The sequence below is a fragment of the Malania oleifera genome, chromosome 6 (assembly GCF_029873635.1).
Source record: "Malania oleifera isolate guangnan ecotype guangnan chromosome 6, ASM2987363v1, whole genome shotgun sequence".
NCBI classification, from domain to species: domain Eukaryota; kingdom Viridiplantae; phylum Streptophyta; class Magnoliopsida; order Santalales; family Ximeniaceae; genus Malania; species Malania oleifera.
The window spans coordinates 58,352,300-58,378,386 of NC_080422.1; the positions used below are offsets into that span (position 1 = coordinate 58,352,300).

Genomic DNA, 26,087 nt, shown 5'->3' on the forward strand with positions numbered 1-26,087 from the left:
TTGATGATGTGTTGTTAGTAGATGGTTTGAAGCATAGTCTACTATGTATTAGTCAACTTAGTGACAAAGGTTTCGAATAAGAAAGAAAAATGCATAATTCAAAATTCTAAGAATAATGAAATTCTATTCACAACTCATAGAATGAACAATGTGTATTGCATAAATCTTGATAATCTAATATCTCAAGATGTAACTTGCTTGGCTGCACTAAATGAAAATAGTTGGCTTTGACATAGAAGATTAGGACATGCTAGCATGGATCTTCTATCTAAATTATCTAAGAATCTAGTAAAAGGCTTACCAAATGCTAAATTTATAAAAGATAAAATCCGTGATGCTTGCCAATTAGGAAAATAAGTTAAGACAAACTTTAAAAAGAAAAAGTACATATCAACTAGTAGGCCCTTAAAACTCATGCACTTAGACTTGTTTGGACCTACTAGAACTCAAAGCTTAGGTGGAAAACATTATGTGTTTGTGATTGTTGACGATTATTCTAAATACACATGGGTATTGTTTTTAGCCAATAAAGATGAAGCTTGTGATATGTTAATAACTCTATGCAAGAAACTACAAAATGAGAAAGGTTATAAGGTTACCAACTTTAGGAGTGACCAAGATAGAGAATTCAAAAATAAAGATGTTGAATAATTTTGTAGTGATCATAGTATAAATCGTAATTTTTCAGCTCCTAAAATTCCACAAAAACATGGAGTTATTGAAAGGAAAAATAGAACCCTTCAAGAAATGGCTAGAATAATGTTAAATGAAAACAATTTACCAAAGTATTTTTAGGCTGAAGCTATAAATACAACTTGTTATGTGATAAATAGGGTATCTATTAGAACAAGCTTAAACAAGACACCTTATGAACTATGGAAGGGTAGAAGACCTAACATAGCTTACTTCCATGTATTTGGGTATAAGTGCTTTGTTCTAAATAACAAAGATGACTAAGGGAAATTTGATGCCAAATCAGATAAAGGTATTTTCGTAGGATATGCTACAAATAGTAAAGCCTATAGGATCTATAATAAAAGGACACTTACTATCGTTGAATCAATGCATGTAACTTTTGATGAATCAAATCCCTTTGCAAATGATATCAAGAATGTTGAAAAAGAAGATATCACTTAAAAGGTAAAAAATATTGAAATTAAAGAAGAAATAAAATAAAACAATGAAGAAACTTCACAAGAAAAACCCATAGAAAATCAAGAATTACCAAAAGAATGGAAATATGTTAAAAATCATCCAAAGGATCAAATTATTGGAAAACCATCAAAACGAGTAATCACTAGATCATCATTGAAGAACATATGCAACCATTATGCATTTCTATCTCAAGATGAACCAAAACATATATAATAACCATTAAATGATGATTCATGGATCATGGCTATGCAAGAAGAGCTCAATCAATTTGAAAGAAGTCAAGTATGACAATTAGTGCCCAAACCTAAAGATCATTCAATCATAGGAACTAAATGGGTCTTTAGAAACAAGAAAGATGAAAATGGGGTAGTTGTTAGAAACAAAACTAGGCTAGTAGTACAAGGATATAATCAAGAAAAGGTATTGATTATGATGAAACCTGTGCCCCTGTAGCTAGAATGGAAGCAATTAGAATGCTTCTAGCCTATGCAGCCCATAAGGAATTTAAGCTATATCAAATGGATGTAAAAAATGCCTTCTTAAATGGGTATATAAATGAAGTTTTTTATGTAAAACAACCACCAGGTTTTGAAAACAGAAAACATTCCAATCATGTATTTAAATTAACCAAAACCTTGTATGGTTTAAAACAAGCTCCTAGAGTTTGGTATAAGAAAAGTTGACAGCACCTTGTTTATAAAGAATAAAAACAAACACATGCTAATAGTACAAATATATGTGGATAACATAATTTTTGGAGCTACAAATGAAAAATTATTTAAAGAAATTGCAAATTGCATGCAAAAAGAATTCGAAATGAGTATGATGGGAGAGTTGAATTATTTCCTAGGGTTACAAATCAAGCAAGCCAAAAGTGGAAATTTTATCAATAAAACAAAATACATTAAAGATATGTTGAAAAAGTTTGACATGGAAGGAAGTAAACCCATAGGAATTCCTATGAGAACCTCAACAAGCCTTGATAAAGATGAAAATGGAAAATTAGTGGAAATAAAACATTATCGAGGAATGATAGGAAGCCTATTGTATTTGACAGCTAGTAGACCCGATATCATGTTTAGTGTATGCATGTGCACTAGATTTCAATCAGCACCTAAGGAATCTCATCAAGTCGCTGTTAAAAGAATACTAAGGTACTTGGTAGGTACTCTTGATTTAGGATTGTGGTATCCCAAAGAGATTGATTTTGAAATGATTAGCTATTCGGATGTGAATTACGCTGTATGTAAAATAGACAGAAAAAGTACTAGTGACACTTGTCACTTTCTAGGACACTCACTAGTATCTTGGATTTCAAAGAAGCAAAATTTCGTAGCTTTATCCACAGGCGAGGCCAAATACATAGCTACTGGGAGTTGTTGTGCACAAACATTATATATATGAAATAACAACTGAAAGACTTCAATCTTGAATACCAAACAATATCAATTAAGTGTGACAACACAAGTGCAATAAACATTTCTAAAAATCCTATTTCACACTCAAGAACTAAGCACATTGATATAAGACATCACTTTCAAAGAGATCATGTTAAAAAAGAAGATATAATACTTGTGTTGATTCTACGTGTCCAATCTGATTTTGATAATGACAAATCACTTGGTATTTGATGTATGCATTGAGTTTATGAATAGGATCTATATTAAGCATGCACGGAAGGATAACGAGTCATGGGAGCCATCAAGTAAAGCATACATATCTTGTCAAGATCCATGGAACTCAAAGAGTACGAGAATTAAGATGCAAGTGGCAAAGTTCAAGAACATCTTGGGAATGGGTACTTAGACCTCATGTATTTACATTTTCCTATGATTTAATTTGAGGCTCAACATATATTTTAGAATGTATTTAGGACTCATGCATTTCATGAACATCATTAGGGGATATTCATGAACTAAAAAATTATTGTTAAAACCTTGGAAAATATTTTTATAAAAGAGCCAAGAAAGAAAGCAAAGTAGATTTTTAAGTTAGAAAGGAAAAATTGAGAAAAAGGTTACTCCGGTAGCTAGAACTCAACTTCAGTCACCTGAAGAATTTCTTTAGGAGCCTGAAGATTTAATAGTGAAAAATAGAACCATGTTGAGGCACTTCGGTAGCCTGAAGTCAACTTCAGGCGCCTAAACTAGCACTTTAGGAGCTTGAACTAGTACTTTAAGAGCCTGAACTCAACTTTAGAGTAGCCGGAACTCAACTTCAGTCACCTGAAGAATTTCTTTAGGAGCATGAAGATTTAATAGTGAAAAATAGAACCTGGTTGAGGCACTTCGGTAGCCTGAAGTCAACTTCAGGCTCCTGAACTGGCACTTTAGGAGCCTGAACTCAACTTTAGTAGCCTGAATTTGCGGGAAAGCTTAAAAATCAGATTTTTATTAAAAGAACTCGCGAGCTATCTCTTTGATCCAATGGTTGAGATCAATTCTAAGGGTAAAACACCTATATATACATCATCTAAGTCCTAGTGTGAGCTAAGAAAAAAGAGAAGATCAACGTAAAGAGAAGAATACATATTATTGAAAGAATATTATTGCTATACGATTGCCTACACTTTAACTTCTACTCATCAAGCTTGGGCAAATCAACTCAAAATCTTGAAGGGAAGTCGTTTACTCATTTGGTTTTTCATTCTAGTATTGAGGTTTGATCATTCAAGTTAATATTTTCAAGAGTTTCTCATCTCATCACTTGTTATTGAATATCGTTAGAAAAATTGATCTTGAGTGTGCATATACATATAAAGATTGCTTTTGAAAAGATCATTACTTGAGAAAGTTTTTAGCTATTGGTTGACTAGTTTTTTTGATTCAAGAGTATATATATATTTTTCATAGAGCTTATCATTGCAAAATCTACTTTGGAATATTTGTTAATAAGTTGATCTTGAGTGTGCATATAGTAAATCATTTTTGAGAAGATTACCACTTGAGGAGAGCTTTAGTTATTGATTAAATACTTTTGGTTCAAGTGAGTTTTTATTCAAGATCTTGTTATTTTTAATATTATAAGACTATTTGTTTGAATATCCATAGAGTTCATAAAGATATTTATATTGAAGGATATTTTATGAAAATCATATATTAAATCTGTTGATCTTTGGTATTCTCATCATATAGAGGTATAGATATATACATTAAGTCAAATATTACCAAGATCACATTGAGATTGAAATCTTGAGAGAAATATTGTTTTTGACAAGGTGTGTTTCAAATCTTTGCAATCTTCAAAGTTGTTTTTGTATTCAAAGATTTAACCTAAGTTCTCCAAAGTATTGATTCATATAAATATTTTTGGGAGATTTGATAAAAAGGGATTTGTGTGTTGAAGCATATCACACATAAATGATTGTATCATTTCCATACATTCTGAGCTTCAAGTTACATCATATGTTAATGCATTAGAAATTTGAATTGTATTCACCAGCTTTTGTTAGAAGCAACATTGAGTGTTTGCAGATTTGAGCCTAAATTATAATCACGGTTTGGGTTATGAACTAAGTTTGAGGAGGAAGCTGTACCTCTTATAAGCAGCAAATTAGGAGGAAGCTATGCCTCTTGTAAGTAGCGGATTAGGAGAGAGTTGTACCTCTTGTAAGCAGCGGATTGTAAGGGAAGCTCCATCCCAATTTAAGCAACAAGGATTTTAGTGAAATCCTTAAGTGGGTTGCTCAAGGCGAGGACGTAGGCTGAGTTGGCTAAACCTCGTAAAAAGTGTGTTTGTCCTCTCTCTTCCCTTAACTCTTTATTTTCCGCATTTCACTTTATTATTCATATTACATATGTATGTTGAATAGCTCTGCATACATTTAATTGGGTAAAGGGAACTCATTGATAAAATCAATTTAAGTTAGTCATAATCCCGGTAATTGATTTGGTAAATATACAGATAGGGATTAAGTGGTAAATAGGTTCAAAGAAATTTAAAATACCCAATTCACCCCCCCTCTTAGGATTACACCTTAATCAACAATTGGTATCAGAGCGGGTTTACTTTGACTTAATTATTAATTTGTAAAAGGATAACGATGGATTATTTTTGGTGTATCCCCAATTGGTGTGGAACAAATCTCCGCAAGACCTCCAATGTTTTATGGTGAAAATTTCATCGAGTGGAAAATGAGAATGACTATTTTTATCAAATCTATGGATTGGAGAACTTGGAGAGTAATTGATTAAGGAAACTTAGTTCCTATGAAAATTATTGATAATGTTGAAATCCTTAAATCTGAATATGAGCTGAATGAGAATGACATGAAATTAAAGCAAATAAATTTCGGTGCTATGAACATTCTATTGCTTGGTTTAGATACTAATGTTTTTCATGAAATCAAGTCATGTCAAAGTGCCAAGGAGATATGGGAAGAACTCGATAGGAGATTTGGAGAGACCAAAGGAAAGAAGTCCTCTACTTGGGAAGATCCGTACTCAAATGATAAGGTAGTAGAAAACTATGGCCTAGTTGCATTGGTTGATGAAGAGGTACACTCTACTCATTCTACTTCTTATTCAAATTCTCAAAATGATTCATGCAATGACTGTGATACATCTTGTGATCCTTCTGGTAGTGAATATGATGATGAATCTGATAATGATAACATGCCATCTTATGAGGAATTACAAAAGGGACTTGCTAAGGCTTGTAAATTGTTAACAAAGATGTCCATAAAGAAAATAATGTTGAAAAGTGAAAATAAAGACTTAGCAAAATAGTTAGAAAAGTTTCGAGAGTCTTATACTTCTTGGGAAAAAGAAAAAATTGAAAAGGAATTAGAAATTAAGAGATTAGAAACCAAGAATGAGGCATCACTGAAAGATTTAGAATCAAAAATTGGTGTTGAAAAAGAAAAGGATTTGATAATCTTGAAATTAGAAAACAAGAATGACATGATGGAAAAAGAGCTGAAAGAGTTAAGATCCAAGATTTCAAGTGATAATACTAAAGATCTTAAAATTTCTGAACTTAAGCAAACAAAATGACCAACGAATTGGTAAAGTTACAAGCTGTTTGCAAAGGCTTAAAGAATTTAAAAATCCAAAACCTAGAAAGAAATATAGAGGATCAAGCTAAGATCATCCACAAATTTACTAAAGGAAAAAAAAATTTTGACAAGCTCTTAGGTTCTCAAAAGATGACCTTAGACAAAGAAGGTATAGGTTACAATGGAATTGAAAATAGGAGAAGAAAGAACCTATACATGGGGTATTTTGTTAAAGCATCAAACTTCTATGCTAGTACCTCCTCTGGTTCATATGCTCACTCCACCTGCATATTATGTAAAAACAAAGGACACATTAAATTTTATTGTCCATTTAAAAGGTAAGGTGTGAAGCTCAAACAGGTTTGGTGAGTCAAAGAAAAATGAGTACCAAACAAACCCCAAAAACTCCTTCATTAGACTTTAGGATTGAGAATTTAGTGAAATCAGTCACATAAACAAAAGAGGGTCGTGAGGACTAATAGGCTTGGGAATAGTATATGCTTAATATGTAAATCTTAGTATGTGTATCTACTACACTATTACTATACTAAGAATCCTACGAGAAAGTTAAGTCAAGATGACTCCTTTAAGCAATACATCCAATCTAACTATCTAATGCTTTTATATTGTAATGATTGGGTTAAATGTTAAAATATTGAATAGCATGCAAATTTTGATGTATTCAAAGTGAAGGTTGAGAGATTAACTGTAAAAATAATAGGAATCTAATATCCTTGCAATGAGTATCATATATCATAACATTGAAGAATTAATCCACTTCCAAGTGAATTAAAGCATTGCTGTTTAACGAACAATTCTTGTTGCTTAACCCATGCTTAAATATTAAAATTCTAAGGCAAGCAAATCATGTCCATCGCATAAGAATAAGCCTTTAGGAATAAATCATAGATTGAAAATCATCTAATCCTAAACTCAATCTAGGAGTCTTAAATGGTTAAACCAATCATCATTCTAGCCACAAGCACTGATAAATCATAAACTCTATATCCTTCAAAGTTCTTATTAAAAGACATCCTATTATAATCAAATTAGTGGAATTCTCTAAGGGATCAAACTGAGTACAAAGACATTTTTAATAAATATTCTTGTTGTGCTTAAAATGTAACAATCCCTAATATTGATTTGTGCTTAAGCAATATTCTCCACAAGAAATCTTTACCATATCATGATCATATCCGGTAAAGATTCATCTATTATAGGGTTATACCCTCGCTTAAAATTGAAGACATACTTATAAGGTACTGTCCAATAATTGGATAATCAGAAATACCTAAAGAGTAGTATTCAAAATTAATATTCTCCCAAATTGCTCTTTGGCATATGTAGTTGGATATATTCACTTCTACGAAAATATTTTGAATACTGTCCAATCATAATGAATATTCTTCTGAACTTAATGATAATTGAATTGTTAAGAGTATTTGCAAAATCTCACTTCACAAGCTATCTAACTTCAAGTCAAATCCATTAGAAGATTTTGAATATGGCTAAGCTATATGTTATAGGTTTCACTCTATATGATAATGCAAATGACTAGGAAACCTGTGCATTGAGACTCATAAGAAAAAAAGCAATATAGGCTTGTGACCTTGAAGTAAAATAGTTTATGACTCCTTGGTTCTCTAAGCTAAAGTAGGTAAAGTCAAGTATAAATCATTCAAGATCTTTGAACACTCGGCTAAACTGGTGAAGAATGATTACTAGGAAAAGACATAAGAATATGAAAAGTGCATAACTAAAGGGGAGCAAATTAACTTGAAAATACTATGGCTCTGAAACTTAAGCATAATCACATTTAGTATCATACCTTGTATTGATATTTGGTATCAAATCATGAATGATATGTGTAAATTCTTGTGTGCATATTTGATACAACATGTTAACCACATGATGTTGTATATTTGAAACTATACTGAACTAAACTTGTTGCATGCTTGAAAATATTTAGGGGAGCTGAGCTCCATTCCTAGAGAAAGAGCATAAAGAAAGCATGTGCATAATAGGATCACTATAGTTGGTCAAAATATTTTACAATGACTGCTTATATGGTTTTGAACTAGTAGTGACATAAATCTTCGATAAGTATAAGCATTTCATTTCATCTACGCAAGTGTTAAAATTCATAGGGGGAGCATCTAGAAATGATTTCCTATCTTACTATGCTTACCAATATTTCTTATGCTTAGATGTGTAGTGAACTTTCTGTGGCATGCACTCAATTATGATGATTCTATTGAATATGCAAAATGAAAAATATATTGCTTTGCCGAAAATTGCTTGAGTTAACCATATGATCTTGTTTTGAAATTCATTGATAATTAGACTTTGTATGGTTAGTATTTTTGGTTATAATTCTTTTTAGAATATACTTAAAGAAAACATCTATAACACAACTTGGTTTGAAGATCCAAAAGGTGAGAGATATATACCAGAGTAAATTTCTGATGAGAACTAAAAGGGGAGAGATTTTTTAATTGCATAAGCTACTATATGTATGAGCTTAAATGAATAAAATAGGAGAGATACTTTTCTGAGCTAAAATAAATATAGTTTCCTAGAATTATATTAGATGACATAATTCTGGGGGAGCAACGTCACTTAAGATGTAATCACTTGGTATCAAATCAATCAACTTTTAGTTTCACATTAATTCACATTTGGTATCAAATCAATTAACATTTGTTCTCATTTGATATAACATTAGTCCACATTTGATATCACATAAATCAATATTTGTTATCCTCACATAATCATTGAAATTTATGCATTAGCAAGGGGGATGGTTGATGTAAAAAGGGGAGAAGTAAAGTCTGTTAAAAATATAATGGTTGAACAAGATTAAAACTTTAAGATTTCAAAGGGGAGAAGAACATAAAGGTATGTCCATTTATGACTTGCTATTATACACCTTTTTGTTGATGTCAAAAGGGGGAGAAAAATCAAGAGCAAAAAAATAAAAAATAAAAATCAGAAGCAAAGAAGAATGAGCAAAAACTGTTATTGATGTTATGCATAGGGTGAGATATATGAAGGGGGAGAAACTGTTGTTGATGTCATGGTTGAAACATCATGAGCATATTTCATATTTCATTTGGATTCAGGCTAAACACTTGTGTATGAACATGAGCATATTGTCATTCATTGAATATTTGATGCATTAATTGAGAGGGAGCCTTGTTAGGCGTAACCCATTAAATATTTTTTTGCTCGTGTATTTGTCATCATCAACAAAGGGGGAGATTGTTGTTTTTATGATTCAAATTTGGTTTTGATAATGACAAATCACTTGGTATTTGATCTGTTCATTAAGTTTGTGATTATGATCTATATTAAGCATGCACGGAAGGATAACGAGTCATGGAAGCCATCAAGTAAAGCATATATATCTTGGCAAGATCCATGGAACTCAAAGAGTACGAGAATTAAGATGCAAGCAGAAAAGTTCAAGAACATCTTGGGAATGGGTACTTAGACCTCATGTATTTACATTTTCGTATGATTTAATTTGAGGCTCAACATATACCTTAGAATGTCTTTAGGACTCATGCATTTGATGAAAATCATTAGTGGACATTCATGGACTTAGAAATATTGTTAAAACATTGGAAAATGTTTTTATAAAAGATCCAAGAAAGAAAGCAAAGTAGATTTTTAAGTTAGAATGGAAAAATTGAGAAAAAGGGCACTTCGGTAGCTTGAACTCAACTTCTGTCGCCTGAAGAATTTTTTTAGGATCCTGAAGATTAAGTTCGGTAGCCTGAAGATTTAATGGTGAAAAACAAAACTTGACCAAGGCACTTCAGTAGCCTGAATTGGCACTTTAGGAGCCTGAACTCAACTTTAGTAGCCTGAACTTGCGGGAAAGCTTAAAAATCAAATTTTTATTAAAAAGGCTCGCAAGCTATCTCTTTGACCCAATGGTTGAGATCAATTCTAAGGGTAAAACACCTATATATACATCATCTAAACCCTAGTGTGAGCTAAGACAAAAGAGAAGATCAACGTAAAGAGAAGAATACATATTATTGAAAGAATATTGAGAAACATGCTCTTATTGCTATACGATTGCCTACACTTTAACTTCTACTCATCGAGCTTGGGCAAATCAACTCAGAATCTAAAAGGGAAGTCGTTTACTCATCTGGTTTTTCATTCTAGTATTGAGGTTTGATCATTCAAGTTAATATTTTCAAGAGTTTTTCATCTCATCACTTGTTATTGAATATCATTAGAAGAATTGATCTTGAGTGTGCATATAAAGATTGCTTTTGACAAGATCATTACTTGAGAAAGTTTTTAGCTATTGGTTGACTAGTTTTTTGATTCAAGAGTATATATATATATTTTTCATAGAGCTTATCATTGCAAAATCTACTTTGGAATATTTGTTAATAAGTTGATCTTGAGTGTGCATGTAGTAAATCATTTTTGAGAAGATTACCACTTGAGAAGAGCTTTAGTTATTGATTAAATACTTATGGTTCAAGTGTGTTTTTATTCAAAATCTTGTTATTTTTAATATTATAAGACTATTTGTTTGAATATCCATAGAGTTCATAAAGATATTTATATTGAAGGTTATTTTCTGAAAATCATATATTAAATCTGTTGATCTTTGGTATTCTCATCATATAGAGATACAGATATATACATTAGGTCAAATATTACCAAGATCACATTGAGATTGAAATCTTGAGAGAAATATTGTTTTTGACAAGGCGTGTTTTAAATCTTTGCAATCTTCAAAGTTGTTTTTGTATTCAAAGATTTAACCTAGGTTCTTCAAAGTATTGATTCATATAAATATTTTTGGGAGATTTGATAAAAAGGGATTTGTGTGTTAAAGCATATCACACATAAATGATTGTATCATTTCCATACATTTTGAGCTTCAAGTTACATCATATGTTAATGTATTAGGAATTTGAATTGTACTCACCAGCTTTTGCTAGAAGCAACATTGAGTGTTTGCAGATTTGAGCCTAAATTGTAATTACTGTTCAGGTTGTGAACCGGGTTTGTGGAGGAAGATCTACCTCCTGTAAGCAGCGGATTAGGAGGAAGTTGTGCTTCTTGTAAGTAGTGGATTAGGAGGGAGCCGTACCTCTTGTAAGCAGCAGTTTTTAAGGGAAGCTCCGTCTCAATTTAAGGAGCAGGGATTTTAGTGAAATCCTTGAGTGGGTTGCTCAAGGCGAGGACGTAGGCCGAGTTGGCTGAACCTCGTAAAAATTGCGTTTGTCTTGTCTCTTCCCTTAAGTCTTTATTTTCCGCATTTCACTTTATTATTCATATTGCATATGTATGTTGAATAGCTCTACTTGCATTTAATTGGGTAAAGGGAACTCATTGATAAAATCAATTTAAGTTAGTCATAAATCCCAGAAATTGATTTGGTAAATATACAAATAGGGATTAAGTGGTAAATAGGTTCAAAGAATTTTAAAATACCCAATTCACCCCCCTCTTGGGATTACACATTAATTAACAACTTGAATTTATCAATACAAGAAATCAATGGGTAGATATATTTACAAAACCTCTCAGTGAAGAAAGATTTATAACCATAAGAAACGAACTTGGATTAATACATAGCAAAGAAGTGTTTTAAAAAAAAATTATAAATTTTTTCTAAACTTCGATCATCTGAACCTAATTCTTAGAAAACTTAGCACTGTACACAACAGGTTCAAAAGACTAAACCTATAACTTCAGACGTCTGGGAGGCTACTGACTTTTAAAATTCAGGATCTGGAAATCTTTAGATGATTGAAGATAATCTTCAGTCTTCTGAAGTCATGAAGTTTAAATACAACAACTCCTTCAAAACCCTAATTTTAGAGATCTGAAGTCTGTTCCATCACTCCTCCAAACTCACCTCTCTCTATCTCCCTCCACTCTCAACCAAAAATAATTCAATTCGAAGCTCCATTCACTCTTCAAAAGTCAATCTGACGTAGTCTAGGGTTTTCCAATCAAGCTTTCACATACTCCAATCATGCCTTGCACCAAACAAACAAAAAATCATGGATCTTCTTCAGGAAGAGATGAACAAAATATTGAAAAATGGCTTGTTGCACCTGTTGACTCTATGAGTCCAATCCGATTTTGATAATGACAAATCACTTGGTATTTGATCCGTGCATTGAGTTTGTGAACAGGAACTATATTAAGCATGCACAGAAGAATAACAAGTCATGGAAGCTATAAAGTAAAGCATACATATCTTGGCAAGATCCGTGGAACTTAAAGAGTACGAGAATCAAGATTTAAGTGGCAAAGTTCAAGAACGTCATAGGAATGGGTACTTAGAACTCATGTATTTACATTTTCATATGATTTATTTTGAGGCTCAAATCATACCTTAGAATGACCTTAGGACTCATGCATTTCATGAGCATCATTAGGGGAAATTCATGGACTTGAAAATTATGTCAAAACCCTAGAAAATATTTTTTATAAAGGAGCCAAGAAAGAAAGCAAAACAGATTTTTCAAACTAAAAGAAAAAATTCAGGAATTGGGAATTTCAAAAGACCGAAGTCAACGTTCAGTCGTCTAAAGTGGCAACTTTAGAAGACTGAAGTTAACCTCAATCATCTAAAAAATTTCTTCAGAAGACCAAAGATTAAGTTCATTTGCCTGAAGAATTTCTGGTGAAACTCAGAACCTAGTAGAAGCACCTCAGAAGATTTAACTCACACTTCAGTCGTCTAAACCCAACACTTTAGTCGTCTGAGCCCCAACCTCAGTCGTCTAACCCTGTGTTCAGGTTATTTTTTGATGCTTAAAAAGAACGTCAGTCGTCTGGGCCCTTGACCTCAATCGATTGAACATGCGGGAAAACTTAAAAATTTAATTTTTTAGTTAGACAACTCACGAGATAATTTTTTGATCCAACGGTTGAGATCAATTCTAAGAGTAAGACACTATATATACTAAATATCTAAACCCTAGTACACAAAGAAGAAAAGATCAATGAGAAGAAAAGTGAACACTTTTAGAAAGCGAATTGAGAACGTTGAGCACTTTGCTATACGTTTGCCTGCACTTCAACTTATACTTATCAAGCTTGGGCAAATCAACTCAGAAAAATGAAGGGATCTCATATACACTTCTTGATTTCATTATGGTATTGAGAAGAGTTATTCTCATAGAGTTTCATTCTCCAACCAGATTTGTTGATTGATATTCATTTTTCAAAGAGCTTGGTATTGCAAAATCTATTTTTGATTAAGTATTAAGAGGTTGATCTTGAGTGTGTATATACATATATATTAAATCACTTTGATAAGATTACCACTTGAAAAGAGCTTTAGCTATTGATTAAATACTTTAGGTTCAAGTGAGTTTTTCCATTCAAAGACTTGATATTTTTAATATTACAAATCCACTTGATTAGATATCCTTGAAGTTCATAAGTATATATATATATACATATCGTTGAAGGATATTTTCTGAAATAGATTACATTAGTTTTTGATCTTTGGAATACATATTATATATACACACACACACACACTTGCATATTACAAAGATCTTGTTGTGATTGAATATATGAAGGAAAGCTTTTCAATTTTGATTAATTAAATATTCAAGATAAAGCTTTTGATAAGTTCACATTAGATATATTTGTGCATTTTTTCAAAGTGAACTATAACCCTAATATACTCCAAAGCATTTTAAATATATCTTTACTTTGGAGTTTTTGATAAAAAAAGATTTGTGTGTTGAAGCATATCATACATAAACGATTGTATCGTTTCATACATTCTGAGCTTCAAGTTTAATCATATATTAATGTATTAGAAATTTGAATTGTACTCACTAGCTTTTGTTGGAAGCAATTTTGAGTGTTTTATAAATTTCATTGTATTCACGGTTCGGCTTGTGAACTGGGTTTGAGGAGAGAGCTGTATCTCTTGTAAGTAGCGGATTAGGAGGGAGCTGTACCTCTTGTAAGCAGCAGATTGTAAGGGAAGCCCCATCCCAATTTAAGGAGCAGGGATTATAATGAAATCCTTGAGTGGGTTGCTCAAGGCGAGGACGTAGGCCAAGTTGGCTGAACCTTGTAAAATTGTGTTTGTCTTCTCTCTTCCCTTAACTCTTTACTTTCCGCAGTACATTTTGTTATTCGTATTGCATGTGTAAGTTGAATCACTCTACACACACTTAATTGGGTAAATGGAACTCATTGACAAAATGAATTTAAGTCAGTCATAAATCATAGCAATTGATTTGGTAAATATACAAATGGGGATTAAGTGGTAAATAGGTTCAAAGAATTTTAAAATACCCAATTGACCCCCCTCTTGGGATTACACCTTAATTAACATTTGCTATTAGAGCTGGTTTACATAGACTAAATAGTTTATTTGTAAAAAGATCAAATGCCATATATCGGTGTAACTCCATTCGGTGAGGGACACTCATCCACTAGACCACCAATTATATGTTGTTTGAAATACACCTATTGGAAACGTAGGATGAGCATATATCTATTGAACGTAGATTGGAAGGTATGGAAAATAGTCAATAAGGGTAATCATACTCCCATGAAAATAATTGACAAGATTAATGTACCTAAAAATGAAGATGAGTATACAGAGGAAGGCTGGAAATTAGTGCAAATAAATGCTATTGCAATGAACTTACTGTTCTTTGCATTAGATGTAAATGAATTTAATAGGGTAATGACATGTAACTCGGCTAAAGAAATTTGTGAAAAATTGGAAGTTACTTATGAAGGCACTAAGGAAGTCAAGGATAGTAGGATAGACATGCTTACCAGTGAATATGAAGCATTTAAGATGATTGTAGATGAATCTATTCAATCCATGTACACTAGATTCACACACATCATAAATTCTTTAAATACACTTGGAAAAACTTACCCTACTAATGAGTTAATCAGGAAAATACTCAGGGGATTACCTCTAGTGTGGGAAGCGAAAGCTATAGCAATAACAGAAGGGAGAAATCTTAAGGAGATGTTGGTGGATGAACTCATTGGATCGTTCATCACCTATGAGCTAGCTATAAATTAGAAAAAAAGTGAGCAGAATAAGGCAAAGAAAATTACTGCACTTTAGGCATTGTCAAACAACTCTAGTGAAGAAAGTGACTTAGAATTAGATGACGACATGACCTTGCTAACAAAAAAGGTTCATGAAGTCCTTGAAAAAGAATAAGAAGTCAATTCCGAAACTTAAAATCAGAAAGAGGAGAGTCAAGCATGAAGAAAAAGAAGGAAGATCCTCCAACATGCTACAACTGCCGAGAGGTTGGACACATCAAGCCTGAGTGTCCCAAACTAGTGAAAGCCTCAAAGAAAAAGAAGAAGGCTCTAAAAGTCGGTTGGGATTCACGTCGCACTAGTTGTTTAGAATTTGAATCCAGCGACGATGAGATTACCAATCTGTGTCTAATGGCGCATGATGACCTTGAGGTACAATCATCATTCTCATCATTTTCGTATTATTCTAGTGATTCTAAAAATGAAAATGACATGATTTCATATGATGAACTGAAATAAGAATACCTATACTATATTAAAATGCTTGAGAAGAAAACAAAGAAAATTTCTGAGTTGAAAAATAAAGTCAAAGAACTTTCAAGTTTTGTTGAACCCCAAAATGAATCTCATGCATCTTTCTTGAAAGACAAAGAATTGAAAATTGAGGAGTTAGAAAAGGATTTGAAAGATAAATCTGAAATTATTTGTAAATTTACTGAAGGATAAAATAATTTTGAAAAACTCCTAGGAGCATAAAGAAATTCTCTAGAAAATAAAGGTCTTGGTTTTAATGGGAAAGAAAATCTAAAACAAAGACATCTTCACATGGGATATTTTGTAAGAGAGTCAAAATCATATGTTCCAACTAAGGACTATCGTAGAAATATTACATGCTATAAATGTAAAAGTTTGGGCCACATAAAATTCAACTATCCTTTCAAAAATAAATATGTCAAAATTAAGAAAGTATGGAAGGTAGAAGGAGAATCTAGCATTAACCCCCTTGGACCCAAGAAAATCTGGGTACCAAAGCTAGTTGTTTGATTGTGTCTTGCAAATATGCCTAAGATCAGCATCCTTAAAAGATAGATGGTATATAGATAATGGATTTTCACGTCATATGACGGGGGATAAAGCAAAGTTCACATCCATCATACCCAAGGATGAAGGATTTGTCACTTTTGGAGACAATGCGGAAGGATCACAGGTGTAGGTAAAGTTGGTAATGATTCGTTACTTATTATTGATGATGTTTTACTAGTAGATGGTTTAAAGCACAACTTATTGAGTATAAGCCAACTGTGTGATAAAGGTTACAAAGTGTCTTTTGAACATGACAAGCGCATTGTTGAACACAAAACTGATAATAAGATACTATTCACTACTGAACGTCACGAAAACGTATATATCACAAGCTTTGATAATTTAATTTTATAGAGTGTGACATGCTTTTCTGCTATGAATGAAATAAGTTGGATTTGGCATAGGAGACTAGGACACGCAAACATGGATTTAATCTCAAAACTTGTTAAGAAAGAATTAGTTAAGGGACTGCCTAAGACTAAATTCGTGAAAGATAAAATCTATGATGCATGCCAACTAAGAAAGCAAGCAAGAACAAGCTTTCAGAAGAAGAAAGAAATCTCCACTACTAGGCCACTCCAAATGCTACACTTAGACTTATTTGGACCAAACCCAATTCGGAGCTTAGAAGGAAAATCATATGCCTTTGTCATAGTTGATGATTTTTCAAGATATACATGGGTACTGTTCTTAGGTCACAAAGATGAAGCATGTGAACAATTCATAAACCTGTGCAAGAAAATCCAAAATGAAAAGGGATATACAATCACTAAAATTTGAAGTGATAGAGGTAGAGAATTTAAAAATCAAGGCTTGGAAGACCACTGTAATTCATTAGGAATTGCCCATAATTTTTCAGCTCCTAGAACACCACAATAGAATGGTGTAGTTGAAAGGAAGAATAGTTCTATACAAGTAATGGCCAAAACTATGCTTAACGAACATAAATTACCTAAGTACTTCTAGGCCAAGGTAGTGAATACCGCCTATTATGTTCTAAATAGAGTTCTAATTAGACCATCACTTAATAAGACTCCTTACGAATTATGGAATGGCCATAGACCAAACATATCATATTTTCATGTCTTTGGCTGTAAATGTTTTATGCTTAGAGACAATGAGGATGTAGGAAAGTTTGATGTGAAATTTGATGAAGGTATCTTCCTAAGGTATGCCTCAGATAGTAAAGCCTATAGAGTATATAACAAACGAACATTGACTATTATAGAATCTATTCACGTTGTGTTCGATGAGTCAAATCCCCTCTCCAAAAGAACTGATGGAGATGAAATTGAATTAGACAAGGAATTTGAAGAACTATCCATTGAGAATGATTCAGAAAATAAAAATGAACTTAAGGAACCATCCATTGAAATTGATCAAATTGAAAATGAGGTTAATGAACCACCTAGAGAATGGAAGTGCATTAAGAATCATCCCATTGATTAAATAATAGGTGAACCATTACGTGGAGTAGCCACTTGTTCCTCACTTAGGAATATAATCAGTCATTTTGCATTTCTATCTCAAGAAGAACCAAAGAATGTGAGTGAAGTTATAGAGGATGAATCATGGGTGTTGTTCATCAAGAAGAGCTAAACCAATTTGAGAGCAACAAAGTATGAACATTAGTTGCTAGACCTGAGGATAAGTCAATCATTGGAACAAAATGGATATATAAGAATAAAAAGGAAGAACATGGGATAGTTGTTAGAAATAAGGTTAGACTAGTAGCTCAGGGATATAACCAAGAAGAAGGTATATATTTTGAAGAAACCTTTGCACCTGTAGCTAGAATGGAAGCCATTCTAATGCTTTTAGCCTATGCAGTGTTTAAGGATTTCAAATTATATCAAATGGATGTCAAGAGCGCATTTTTAAATGCCTACATAAATGAAGAAGTGTATGTAAAACAACCCCTAGGATTTGAAAACCATAAGAATCCAAATCACATTTATAGATTGACAAAAGTCTTGTACGATTTAAAGCAAGCTCCTAGAGCTTGGTATGAAAGGCTAAGCGATTTTCTATTTGAAAATGGATTTATCCGAGGAAAGATAAATACAACTCTGTTCATAAAGACTAAAGAAGATGACATCCTCTTAGTCCAAGTATATGTAGATGATATTATATTTGGAGCTACAAATCAAGAATTGTGTGATGAATTTGCTAATACTATGCAAAATGAATTTGAGATGAGCATGATGAGTGAACTAAATTTTTTCCTAGGACTTCAGATCAAACAAGAGAAACATGAAATATTTATAAATCAATTGAAGTATATTAAAGATCTACTCAAAAAAGTTTAATATGGAAGATGAAAAAATACTAAGTACACCTATGAGCGCTTCATTGAAATTAGACAAAGATGAACAGGGTATACCAGTAGATGTCAAGCTTTATCGTGGAATGATTGGTAGCTTATTATATCTTACTGCCAGTAGACTTGATATAATGTTTAGCGTATGTTTGTAAGCAAGATTTCAGGCTGAACCAAAAGAGTCACTTTTGCTAGCTGTTAAACGAATACTTAGATTCCTAATACGAACCGTGGAAATTGGATTATGGTATCCTAAGTACACATCTTTTGAGATTATCAGCTATTCAGATGCTGATTTTGCAGGTACCAAAGTGGATAGGAAGAGCACTAGTGGTACTTGTCATTTCTTAGGACATTCCTCAGTCTCTTGGTTTTCCAAGAAGCAAAATTCAGAGACTCTTTCCATAGCTGAGGCTGAATACATAGCGGTAGGTAGTTGTTGTGCTCAAACGCTATACATGAAGTAACAACTGAAGGATTTTGGATTAGGCTATGAAACAATCCCTATAAGATGCAATAATACGAGTGCAATAAACATCTCAAAGAATCCTATATTACATTCACGAACTAAACATATAGAGATAAGACATAATTTTCTACGTGATCATGTACAAAAAGGAGATGTGACACTTGAGTTTGTATGCACGGATGAACAATGGGTAGATATATTCACGAAACCACTTGCGGAGGATAAGTTTATCCAAATTAGGTGTGAATTAGGCCTAATGCATAGTCGTGAGGTTGCTTAGAATTATATTAGATAACATAATTCAGGGGGAGCAACGTCACTCAAAGATGTAATCACCTGGTATCAATCAATCAGTCAACATTTGTGCACATTCGATATAACATTAGTCCACATTTGGTATCACATCAATCAATATTTGGTATCCTCACATAATCGTTGAAACTTATGCATTAGCAAGGGGGATGGTTGATGTAAAAAGGGGAGAAGTAAAACTTTTCCAAATCTAATGGTTGAACAAGATTAAAACTTTAAAATTTCAAAGGGGAGAAGAACATAAGGTTATGTCGACTTATGTATTTCTATTATACACCTTTTTGTTGATGTGAAAAGGGGGAGAAGAATGAGAAAAAATTGTTATTGATGTTATGAAAAGGGAGAGATATGCAAGGGGAGAAGGATAATAGAAAAGCAAAAACTGTTGAAACATCTTGAGCATATTTCATTTGGAATCAAGCTAAACACCTTATGTATGAACATGAACATATTTTCATTTATTGAATATTTGATGCATTAATTGAGGGGGAGCCTTGTTAGGCATAACCCATTATATATTTTTGACTCGTGTATTTGTCATCATCAAAAAGGGGGAGATTGTTGACTCTACGAGTCCAATCCGATTTTGATAATAACAAATCACTTGGTATTTGATATGTGCATTGAGTTTGTGAATAGGAACTATATTAAGCATGCACGGAAGGATAATGAGTCATGGAAGCTATAAAGTAAAGCATACATATCTTGACAAGATCCATGGAACTCAAAGAGTATGAGAATCAAGATGCAAGCGGTAAAGTTCAAGAACGTCATGGGAATGGGTACTTAGAACTCATGTATTTACATTTTCATATGATTTATTTTGAGGCTCAAATCATACCTTAGAATGACCTTAGGACTCATGCATTTCATGAACATCATTAGGGGACATTCATGGACTTGAAAATAGTTTCAAAACCCTGGAAAATATTTTTTATAAAAGAGCTAAGAAAGAAAGCAAAACAAATTTTTCAAGTTAAAAGAAAAAATTCAGGAATTGGGAACTTCAGAAGACCGAAGTGAACGTTCAATCGTTTGAACTGGAAACTTCAAAAGACCGAAGTTAACCTCAGGCATCTAAAGAATTTCTTCAGAAGACCGAAGATTAAGTTCAGTTGCCTGAAGAATTTCTGGTGAAACTTAGAACCTGGCAGAAGCACCTCAGAAGATTGAACTCACACTTTAGTCATCTGAACCCAACACTTCAGTCGTCTGAGCCCCAACCTCAGTTTTCTGACCCTGTGTCCAAGTTATTTTTCGAAGCTTAAAAAGAACTTCAGTTGTGTGGGCCCTTGACCTCAGTCGACTGAACATGCGGGAAAACTTAAAAATTTAATTTTTTAGTAAAAGAACTTGTGAGATAATTTTTTGATCCAATGGTTGAGATCAATTCTAAGGGTAAGACACTATATATACTGAATATTTAAACCTTAGTACAAAAAGAAGAAAAGATCAACGAGAAGAAAGGAGAACACTTTTTAAAAGCAAATTGAGAACGTTGAGCACTTTGCTAGACGATTGCTTGCACTTCAACTTATACTTATCAAGCTTGGGAAAATCAACTAAGAAAAACCTAGGGATCTCATATACACTTCTTGATTTCATTCTGGTATTGAGGTTCAGCAAATCAATCTTCTAGTTAAGAGTTATTCTCATAGAGTTTCATTCTCTAAATAGATTTGTTGATTGATATTCATTTTTTAAAGAGCTTGGTATTGCAAAATCTATTTTTGATTAAGTATTAAGAGGTTGATCTTGAGTGTGTGTATATATTAAATCACTTTGATAAGATTACCACTTGAAAAGAGCTTTAGCTATCGATTAAATACTTTAGTTTCAAGTGAGTTTTTCCATTCAAAGACTTGATATTTTTAATATTACAAATCCACTTGATCAGATATCCTTGAAGTTCATAAATATATATATTGTTGAAGGATATTTTCTGAAATAGATTACATTAGTTTTGATCTTTGGAATACATATCATATATATGTATATATATATATACTTGCATATTACAAAGATCTTGTTGTGATTAAATATCTGAAGGAAAGGTCTTTGATTTTGATTAATTAAATATTCAAGATAAAGCTTTTGATAAGTTCACATTAGATATATTTGTGCATTTTTACAAAGTGAACTAGAACCCTAATATACTCCAAAGCATTTTAAATTTATCTTTACTTGGGAGTTTTTGATAAAAAAAGATTTGTGTGTTGACGCATATCATGCATAAACGATTGTGTCATTTCATACATTTTGAGTTTCAAGTTTAATCATATGTTAATGTATTAGAAATTTGAATTGTACTCACTAGCTTTTGTTGGAAGCAATTTTGAGTGTTTTACAAATTTCATTGTATTCACGGTTCAGCTTGTGAACCGGGTTTGAGGAGAGAGTTGTTTCTCTTGTAAGCAGCGAATTAGGAGGGAGCTATACCTCTTGTAAGCAATGGATTGTAAGGGAAGCTCCATCCCAATTTAAGGAGCAACGATTATAGTGAAATCCTTGAGTGGGTTACTCTAGGCGAGGACGTAGGTCGAGTTGGCTGAACCTCATAAAATTGTGTTGTCTTCTCTCTTCCTTTAACTCTTTACTTTTTGCAGTACATTTTGTTATTCGTATTGCATGTGTAAGTTGAATCACTCTACACACAGTTAATTGGGAAAAAGGAACTCATTGATAAAATCAATTTAAGTCAGTCATAAATCCCAGCAATTGATTTGGTAAATATAAAAATAGGGATTAAGTGGTATATAGGTTCAAAGAATTTTAAAATACCCAATTCACCCCCCTCTTAGGATTACACCTTAATCAACAGCACCACAAGCGAAACTCCGTTATCGTGCCTCTCTTAGCATTGTTGATCCTATAGTGGGTAAGGTGTTAGATATCCCCTTCTTCACTGATGACTTTCCTGAAATTCTTTGTTTATTTAAAAATATAGGATGGTATGATTTCATTATTTAGCAACCCAAAGGCTTCTTTCCTTATCTTGTCAAAATATTCTACGCAAACTTAATTTATGAAAATGACATTTTTCATCTAAAGTTAAGGGGAAGAAAATTCTTTTAAATTCTGAAATACTTTCTCTTATCTTCAAAATCACTCCAGGAGAATTTGAATGTCTCACTCTAGAAGAAGAATGGGAATATGAAGAAACTAGAGTAGATGACTAGTTGATGTTGTATTTATAAGTTTTTTGAATTGTATGACCCTGTTTAAGTTGTTTGACTAGCTAAAGTTGTTTTATGAGTAGTTTTTTTTTTTTTTGACACTTTTTGAATGAAATTCCCTCTATGTGTAAAGACATCTTTGCAATTATGATATGATCCTATTTCCTATCCCTTGTTTCTTTTTGAATAATGACAAAGGGGGAGAAAATTGTTAGCAAAGATGATACAAAATGAGCTAAAGTGTAAAAATACTAAAGAGAAAAATGGCACAAGAAAAGGTGAATAATTGGATTCTTTTGAATTTTAACGATTTTTAAACTTCTGATTTTAATACCCAGTAAAACAAAATATATAAGTGATAGTCACACTTAAGAATACAGAAATTTAAAATCACAAGTCAATTAATGAAATCAAAGTAATTCAATCACTCAACCAAGAATATTAGAGCTTTAGTTAATTTCCCTAAAAGCCTTTTAGAATGCACCTCTCTTGATCAAGATTTCCACATATTAACCAACGTACTCCCTTTTGGGTTTCCGCAAACGGTTAATCAAAACGTACTTTCCAAATTTCAAGTATCTTTGTTTCTTTCTTACTTAAAATCTTGCAACCTGCACTTTTAAACCATATAATGATAACAAGTAAAGAATATAAAGTAATGCAGAGAGAAAGAGACAAGAATTTTTATGAGGTTTGGCTTCAACAAAGCCTATGTCCTCGCCCTTGGTAAAAACACCAAAGGGTTCCACTATATCAGTTCTGTTACCTGGTGGAACAACACCTGTTTACAACCACTCCTTTTGTTAGGCTAGAGCCTGCCTCTCCAAACATCAATTCTCTTGTTTGGTCCAACAATTCAATAGTTCTGAATTGTCTAAGAATGAAGAAAAAGAGATTTTGTGTACAAAATAAAAACTCTCAGAACAGAGTAGATTAGTACAACAATTTAGCACACTGATACTTCAAGGTAATTCAATTATAAAAAAATTTGAAGCTCAATACTTGGTATGAATCACCAAATGATTTTCAATAAAAGATTCTGATTTTTGAAATCTTTTCTTCAAAGTATAAATCAATAAAAAATTAGTAATTTAAAAAGAGAGTTTTAGATCCTTTGAGAAATTTGAATGCTTGAAGATCGCTTGATCTAAAAAACCTTTGAAGATTACTGGATCTAAAAACTTTTGAAGATTGCTGGATCTGAAAACCTTTGAAGATTGCTTAATTTCAAAAACTTTTGAATATTGCTTCAATATCTCTCTTCAAAAAAACTTTGAAGATTTGAGCTATTTATAGATGTTTAGAAGCTGTTCATTACTCCCAAAGATTCCTAAAAATCGTATCCAAGTATTTTGAAATAAAATGTCCAAAAATGTGGTTTAAAAAAATCTTCCCGTTGAGAGATTTAATGCCAACGTTCGAGTGGCAGTTGCCTGCCACGACCTGACAGTTGCCTGTCATAGAACAACCTCTCAACACAGAATGCTGGCAGTCGCCTGCCAGAACCAAGGCAGTCGCCTATCTAGCTACTGACTTTTTGAAAAACCTTCTATTTAATTTGGCAGTCGCCTACCTTATCATGACAGTTGCCTGGACCTTCAAACTTAAAAAAATTTTCTTTTTCAAAAACTTTTGTTTTCATTGATTATAAAAATATTCTTTAGAGTATATATATGAAAATATATTTTTGAATTTCTAAGAGCTTCAAACCAATTTATACTTGAAATTAAACTTTGAAGTACCTACATTTAGAACATCCTTAAATTATAATTCTTTGGTCTTCAAACTTGTTCTTCCATGATCCTTGTGGTTTCAATCTTTTCTTTGAGCTTTTTCACCAGTACAACTTTATTCCTCATGCTCTTTGTAATCCATAAACTTTACTTTGTATTCTTCAAGAATTCTTTGTATTCCATAAGCTTCCTTATGCACTTGAGATTGAAAAACTCTTACTTGAAACATATTAAACACATAATTGATTTGTTATCATCAAAATAAGAATTGTAAGCCTTATTAGGCCAACAATAAGAAATCATTTTTCAAGTAATACATATCTTGTGAATGAATTTAACGAAATCGTACTTTATGAGCTAAAAGATTCATATTGAATAAAGTATGACATACTTGTTAAATATTATTACATGTTGGATGATATGCTATTTCTTTACTTGGAATTTTTATCATTACTCTTATTAAATCTTAAAAGGATGCTTATTGCAAGGGGGAGCCTTTTTTTCTTTTTTTTCCAAAGGAACTCTCATCTTTGGTCTTTGTTTGTCATCATCAAAAAGGGGGAGATTATTGGCCTAACTGGGCTTTTCAATCAGTTTTGGTGATAACAAACAAAGGATAATCTAACTTGGAATGGTTGAGTAATGATGTTTCAGGTTTGACAATAATACAAGGATCATTATGGACCATCAAGCTACATTCATCAACAAGTAATCAAAGAGAAGCTCAAAGCAACACTAGATTGATTAATGCATAAGCAAACTAAAACAAGTTCAAGCTAAAGTCCAAGGGATTTCAAAGTTACCATGTCATGGAGGATTTTAAGCTTAAAGTATAAGGTTTTAGGATGAGAAATGTAGGTACTTCAAAATTGAATATTTGTTGAAATATTATTTGAAGCTCTTTAGGGGTAATTTATGGACTTAAAGACCTATTTTAAGAACCCCAAAAAATGGTTTATAAAAGAGAAAAGAAAGAGAGCAAAACAAATTTTTTTGAAATGGAAATAAAAAAAAACTAGAAAGTATATTGCTTCGAAGACTGAAGTTGCTGCTCATAAGTATGTAGATATTACTTTAGAAGACTGAGGTTTAAGCTCAGTCGTCTGAAGAATTACTTCAGATGTTTGAAGATTAAGTTTGGTCGTCTGAAGATTTATTGGTGAAACACATATACAGGCAGTAGCACATCAGAAGACTGAACTCTGACTTCAGTCGTCTGAAGCCAAAACTTTAGAAGTCTAAACTCTAACTTCAGACATCTGACCCTGTGTCCAGTTCAAAATTTTCAAAGCTTTGAGGAACTTCAAAAGATTGACCCCGAAGGTTCAATTGTCTGAACACTGTTAACGTTCAAATTTTTTAAATATTTTAAATGTTTTAAATTGGTTTCTTGTGCTCCAAATTTTCCTAAAACTTGGGAAACACTCCAAGTAATCTTGGGTAGCATGAAACTAACTTTATTGGCCTATAAATACATGGTTTTACAAATTGAATAATACCAAGAATTGAAAAATATGCTCTAAGCTCTCTTGCATTCAAAGTCACTACTTGCTCAAACACTTGCAATCTGAAAGTGCTGATATTTTGAAAGTGTTGATCATCAATCCCTGAGTTCTACATACTAATTTCTCATCTTGAGAAAGGGAACTTGGTGAATTCTAATCTTGAGCTTTGAATTGTATTTCAACTTTGATATTTAAATTCTGAAGTATATAGATTTGAATTGTATTAATCAGCTCTGTGTGTGAGCACTCTTTGTACACATCTACTTGCAATTTATTTTGTAGTTATTGGACGATTCCAGGCTTGT

At 32.4% G+C, this 26,087-nt stretch overlaps 1 protein-coding gene across 1 annotated transcript in view; it reads left to right on the plus strand.

The window, feature by feature from the left end:
- The window catches only part of LOC131158613 (uncharacterized), a 96,201-nt gene that overhangs the window by 1,001 nt on the left and 69,113 nt on the right, over positions 1–26,087 (plus strand). The gene's annotated exons all lie outside the window — the stretch shown is intronic.